This window comes from Cryptomeria japonica, chromosome 2 (assembly GCF_030272615.1).
Source record: "Cryptomeria japonica chromosome 2, Sugi_1.0, whole genome shotgun sequence".
Classification (NCBI taxonomy): Eukaryota; Viridiplantae; Streptophyta; class Pinopsida; order Cupressales; family Cupressaceae; genus Cryptomeria; species Cryptomeria japonica.
The window spans coordinates 53819085-53825739 of record NC_081406.1 but is presented as its reverse complement, the minus strand read 5'-3'; the positions used below and the strand labels follow the sequence as shown (position 1 = coordinate 53825739).

Sequence of the window (6655 nt, the reverse complement as noted above, 5' to 3'; positions counted from 1 at the left end):
CTTCACCCAATGCAAAAATGAAGCTTTCACCATTAAAATCAGGGTAGATCATTCAGACATGGAAATAGGCATGAATTCAGGTCTATTAAAATTAAGTAGGAATCATTGGTAAGTTAGTAAATTTTTGACCATCCTGTGATAGCAGTTTAGAAGAATGGATTACTACCAATCAGGGTGTGAACTGTAGGATGGAATTACTACCTAAGGTTTCTTGTGGTTTCCTGCTCTTCCAAAGAATCAATGACCAAAATTTTGAAGAACTCATGGACTGTGGATGGAGCAGAGTTCTTTCTATTTTGATCCAGTCTCATGCAATGTCTTCAAAAACCCCATGTGGATTAGGCTCTACAGCATTCCTACGGTACCTGGACATCTCTGCCTTGACAAAAATATCAATATGGAAGGTCCAAGCCCTAAGTGTTTCCCGTGTCACAAACTGGGCCATAGAAAAGCTATATTGCAGGCAGTAGCAAAACTAGATCGGGAACAGAAGTCTCTCACTCTGTTATAGCTTCTTCTTTCCCTAGATTTCCCTAGATTTTTTATATATTATAGTGAAGTATTAAGACTACATTTTATTTGTTGTATTGGTTTAGAATTTTGTTGTTGTGCTTCCATGTTCTGTTTTCCTCATCATACAGGTCCTGCACTACGGTAAAATCTATTTTGATCTTTAGGTTAATAAAATGAGATTGGCTGTAGTTTTCCAATGAGTTGTGGTGGAATAGATAACCAATTAAATGGCATTTTGTACACATGACAAATGATTCATTTTCTTCCATTTAGAAGCCCACGAGTAACCTAAGCTTGATATTCTACCCTCAAATGGGCACGAGTTCTATGGATTTGGCATTTAACTTGGTGTGTGTCTATAGATATAGTGGCAGAATGGTGATCTTATCTTTCTTAGAGTACTCTAAAGTTGTGTGAGTATTTAATATTTTAAGCAAAATAGTATCCTTAGCTTGATAATGTGCTCTAAGGTGGTTAGACTGTTTATCCATTTCGAAGCCAGCCCTATGGCAGAAAGAAGAGTTAGTAGTTACAAACACAGTAAACATATTCATATAAATGATGACAGTCCTCATGTATAGCATTTGACAGTCCATTTGGCATTGATCTCTGACCAAATACAGAACTACATGTGTAGAGAAGGCGACACTTCAAATGCTTTTAAGGACTGTTTGATTTTCCATGGATATTAAATATAGGAAAAGAACAAAGAAACCAAAAGGATGAAGAATGCTTTGGGACTGCGTTGTATTCATTGGATTTACAGTCATCATTCATTCTCTCTCCTTAACATTACCTGCTTTTCTTGAATTATTCAGTAACCTCGTAAATAAATCTAATATCAATCAAATTCCAAGGCATATATAGATAAAATTTATTGGAAATGATTTAACAGCAATATTTAGGATGGATCTGTTGTATCTTCCTCAAAATATCTCTGTTGTATTCTCATGTGAACAGGGTTTCCCTACCTATAAACTGTTGTTTGTAAATCTCCTTTCAGCTTTAAAATAGATTCCACCGCTTGGCCATTGACAAATGTAAACTTTGAGTGACTTTAATGAAACAAATCTTATCTTTTAAATATCAACCTGCACTTATTTCATCTACCATGCTCCAGTTTGCTTCTCACAGCAGTATGGATAACACACAATTGAATTTCACAATCACAATCGCATTAGTGTTGCATGTTTATCCATCACATACAAGCCCAACAACTGTATCTTAGAGGTACAATTCTATGGAAAGTAGCAACTTCTTGACAATGCCATGGCTAGAATAACATATAACATCAGAAATTTGTAACATTGTGGCAATCAAGCAAGCATTTAACAGGCAAAAAAATACATTCAACGACCAAACAATACAAAACACAAAGTGTGGACAAAAACAATCCACCTTGTCTAATTCTCATTGATCCTACTAATTACACTTAGAGCCCATTGTCCACCATTATACCATGGTTGAAGAAAAACTTGGTATTTTATTCATCTTAGCCAGTGTTAAAATCTTCACAAGTTTTGGCAGCTAGCAATATGTTTGCCTTTTGTTATTACACATGAAAAGCAAAAATTTAAATGAACATGATAAATGGTATTCCAGCTAACCGGCCATCCCAGCTTTCCCTGTAATAGCAACTTGCTAATATTCCACTGATATAACGTCAATTTGAAAATGTCAACTGATTATAGGAAAGAATTGTTGACTAATTATAAGAGAGCCTATACCAGTCATTTAAAACACAAAAAGATGTGTCTTCCCAACCACAAAATTGTGGCTTTGCAACCCTACAATCACCATATTTTGGTGCCACCTACTATTTAGGTTAAAAATAGCAAATCTTTATCCAGAAAGACACAGAATAAAGAGAAAAGAATGATGTTGGAGAAACGCATGCCCAGACTTCATAACAGCTTCGCCTGTGTCAAAAACACTTCAGTACTACCCAGTGAAAGAAGAATCCTTCTAACAAATTTCTGTGACAAAACAAATATTTTGTTACATTAGATAGGTAATTCCAGTGCTCCTAGCATGCCCAGACTTCATAACAGCTTTGCCTGTGACAAAAACACTTCAGTACTACCCAGTGAAAGAAGAATCCTTCTGTCAAACAAATTTCTGTGACAAAACAAATAATTTGTTACATTAGATAGGTAACTCCACTACTCCTAGTAAGGGTGCAATTTGACGAATTCTTGGTTTTATTGGGAAAAGTAAACAATCAAAATAGTAACAGAGATAATGAAATGGTGAATTGAGAATCATGCGGCATAATGAAATAGAATACACAAAAACCCAGTATGATTTATGTTATAGAAAGTATTATGATGTGTAGGAAATTCGCAAACAGAAACAGTTGATAATTTAGAAAACATAATGCCTATTACTATTCTATTTTCAATTGGTGCAAACCTAACAGACTCAAACTTACAAATCTATACATGCAGCAAACAAAAGCGAAGGCTCCCAGCTCTTGTTAAAATTGTCCAAATTCATTTCTTAGGTAAAAAATCATCTAATGTGGTGCTTAAGGACATCTCTGCCTTGGCAAAAATATCAATATGGAAGGTCCAAGCCTTAAGCGTTTCCTCTGTCACAAACTGGGCCATAGAAAAGCTATATTGCAGGCAGTGGCAAAACTAGATCGGGAACAGAAGTCTCTCACTCTGTTATATACACCATCTCCATACCACCGTTACTGTTTTCTCGAATTTCATGATGTACAATCTGCCCATCAATTGACTTCATATGAAAATCAAAGATAAATAGTAAAATATAAGTGTTTTTTATATAAATGCGTTTATAAAGCATGTCAAGTTCCATCTTTCTAGATATATTTACCAGAAAAGAAGAAGCAGAATGTTTATTGGTGACAGGGTGGTCTTCTTTGCTTGCAATCTGCTCTCTAATTTGTTTGATATCCTTCTTGAGCTGCTTGTAATTCACATAAGCATTTATCCACTCTGCAACAAGCTGCGCTTCTAGCTGCTTCTGAAACTTCATTTTCTCACTTCCTGCAAGTCCCATCAAATAAATTGATTTTAAAATTTGAGATCTGATTCGTATCAAATACACAGTTGATTTTGAAGGCAGACATCTAACCTTAACAAAGTGCTATTTGAAACCCTAACTGGAATCAACCATCCACTCTGCATATGTCCTCACCTATTATCCACCCATATACAATAATACATAAAATCTTAAGAATGTCTCCGGGAGAAAGCCAGAAATAGAAGGTAAGAGGGCAAGATGTGTACTCTGCGAATGAAGAAGCGGAAGAAACAACCCCTCCTGTCCCGAGATAACAACACACACTATCAACAATCCATCTGAATAGAACAAAATTGTGTAGAAAGGATCGATTAAAGGAAGTACTTCACAATCTACTTACAAAGCACAGCCCCTCGCCACGTCTAGATGGGTACGCAAAATGTGAAAGCACAGTCAAGGCATGTGGATTATTGAACGAATGCCATCTTGTGCTCGGAATAATAACCCTGCAAGACCCTGCAAGGCACTGACAAAGTCCCTTGTTTTTGGTGCGTTCTCTCCCGTTGGGAACTGAGAAGACCTCTGCAAACCGCCAGCAACCCTAATCAGCAGGCGCCAAGAATACTGACATCAGCATTTGGCATAAACAATACGCAGCTATAAGTATGCACATAAGGAAATGGAAAAATATCAAAAAACACAGGTCTTCTTATTGGCTGTTTGCAATCCGTTTAATCAGAAGATAAGGAAAGAAGCCTTCGCTATAGTTCCCGGCAGGAACTAATAATCTCAGTCCTCTTTATGGCGCCGTAGCCATGGCTTCCAATCACCACCAAGTCTGCCCTAACTTTCTCAGCTTCCTCACAATTAACATCCCTCGCATCCCCCACAAGCAATTCTGGTCTGTAAACACATCTGGAAAACATAAAACTAAATTTAAATCCAAACCAGTTGCTACCAATATAATGAAAACTGAAATAGGGGTATCATCACATACTTTTACGTTTTTCTCTGTGGAAATGTTTTTGGCCCTTTGGAATACATCTTCAGTGATTCTCTCCTAGTACTTTTGCAAGGACTGCGCCATATCATATGTGAATATGTAACTTGACCAGTAACAAAACACCATTAAAACCAGAATGGGGAGCTTAAAAAAGAGGATAAATTTTATATAGTCAGAGCGTGTACCATCAATAGCTGAGTAAACCCTAGGAAGCGGTTGTGCGTGCAGTAGAATAATGGTGTCGGTGGGCTGAATGCGCAGAAAATCGATGGCCCATGACAAGGCATACATGCTTTCTTCGCTCTCGTCCACAGCCACCATAATTCTTCTATCCCGAGGATTATCCCCCGTTTCTGCCATTTTTCCCACTAAACGAAATGAAGTTCCTAGCAAAAAAATTGGTGGCAGGAATGATGAAATCTGCAGCCCACTGATTAGGGGGACTTTTTAAAAAATGGAAAAAAAAACATGCATATACCGAGTCGATAGACTTACCAAAACCGTCTGTTCGTAAACAGCAAAGCGATACTTGCAGAAGTCCGTATCAGTATGAATTCCCATGGTTTTAGGATAAACATTAATACCAAACGTTCTCCGTAGAAAATGTGACGTCACAAATAGAGAAGGCATGAACGCAAAGAGTTGAAAATTTCACATGTCAAACCTTATCCGAAGGATGTTGGTATTTTTAAATGATGTGTAAGAGAAAATGTCATAAAACCGAGTACCTGATAGATGATGAAAAAGAAGAAATTGATGTGAATGATGAAATTAGTTAGCTAGACTCATATGAAAGTTATAAATAGATTAAAATTTCCTTTTCAAGCTAATTCTATCACCCCCTAAAACTCAACTCCATACTAAAGGATACTAAAGGACAAGGCGACAAGGCAACAAGGTTCTAGCAAAACTATTGTGCAACCACTCTAATTTTTTCTTTTCATATATAGAAAAAAAAAAACTAAAATTTTTGTTTATTGTGTTTGTTCTTGTAGTTCTTAGGAGATTTCAATTTCGACACATTTCATCTTTGACAACCCTTTAATCTCATTTCTTTGTAAAATTTGTGGAGATAATAAAGTCATGTTACTGAGTTGACCCCTCCTTAAGATCCTTCAAACCTTGGCATTATTATTCATAAATTCATAGGAGGGGAACTCCACTATGTTCCTATCCCTACCCATAGCCGTACAGGTTTGGTCCAACTTGAAGTTGTTTTACTCCTAAACAATAATGAAGAGCCACAATTGAAACTATAGTAAAAATTGTGTTTCCCTTCACGAAAATTGCACCAAAATGATTAGGAAGCTTCATGAATGCCTCAACATCTTCTCCTTTACACTTCATACTCCCTCCATCATCAAAGATTATATTGATAACATGATGCCAAGAATTGCCCAACTCATTTAACATCAACATCGATTAAATGTCTGGCTTCCAAAAGGAGTCCCCTGTCATCCATCTATGGTATCCTTCATGGATACTTCCCAATTTGCAAATATGTCATCTGTTGAGTTTCCTTCACAAACATATGCATGATTTTAACTCTAGGTATGAAATCCAATATTGATCTAGAGTCTTTCATAAGGTAACTAATAAATTAGCTAGTACTTTGGTTTATAAAAAGGTAGATTATGATATTTACATATTCTCCTCCTACTTCAAGATGATGGATTCATAGATCATTGACTAGAAGGATGCCTTAAAATGCAACACTAGCCAAATTACAATAATTGATTTGGGTTCTAATATTGATGGAGAAAGCACCAATTGCACTACTCAAATTATTTATGACAACTCCTTCCCCAAAAGGTCCCAAGTTGTCTTTAGAGGCCCTCCAAATTATAAATTGTATATGTGGGCGTAGGATATTGGATCACCTAGTAGTTGGCCTTTAAAAGGAAATCCAAAAACCAACCCCTAAGTTCCAACCTTTCACCACCCTTAATTCCTCTTGAGGCATGATAAGAGACCTCTAAGAGGAGGCAATATTATTGCAAGCCAACAATTTTTTTTATTATTAGAATGGTTCTAGAGAAAAAATAGCTAATAGATAATTTTATATCTTTGAATTTTCTAACATTACTTTCATGCAATAAACACCACAAGAAATGTGGAAGGGAGAGGTTTCAAAGTAGCTTGAAGAAA

At 36.3% G+C, this 6655-nt stretch overlaps 1 non-coding gene across 10 annotated transcripts; it reads right to left on the bottom strand.

The window, feature by feature from the left end:
* Positions 1-1976: 1976 nt before the first annotated feature.
* LOC131073703 (uncharacterized) lies at positions 1977-5165 on the bottom strand. Of its 10 annotated transcripts, XR_009363774.1 has the most exons (9): positions 5003-5160; positions 4693-4893; positions 4502-4610; positions 3905-4419; positions 3771-3804; positions 3616-3678; positions 3355-3527; positions 2945-3240; positions 1977-2631 (listed from the first exon to the last, which is right to left on the bottom strand). It is a non-coding gene; the product is annotated as an uncharacterized LOC131073703 (transcript). The 10 variants fall into 10 exon arrangements; XR_009363798.1 differs by having other exon boundaries at positions 1977-3240; positions 3905-4407; positions 5003-5165; XR_009363786.1 differs by having other exon boundaries at positions 1977-3240; positions 3771-3827; positions 5003-5164.
* Between the last annotated feature and the right edge of the window lie 1490 nt (positions 5166-6655).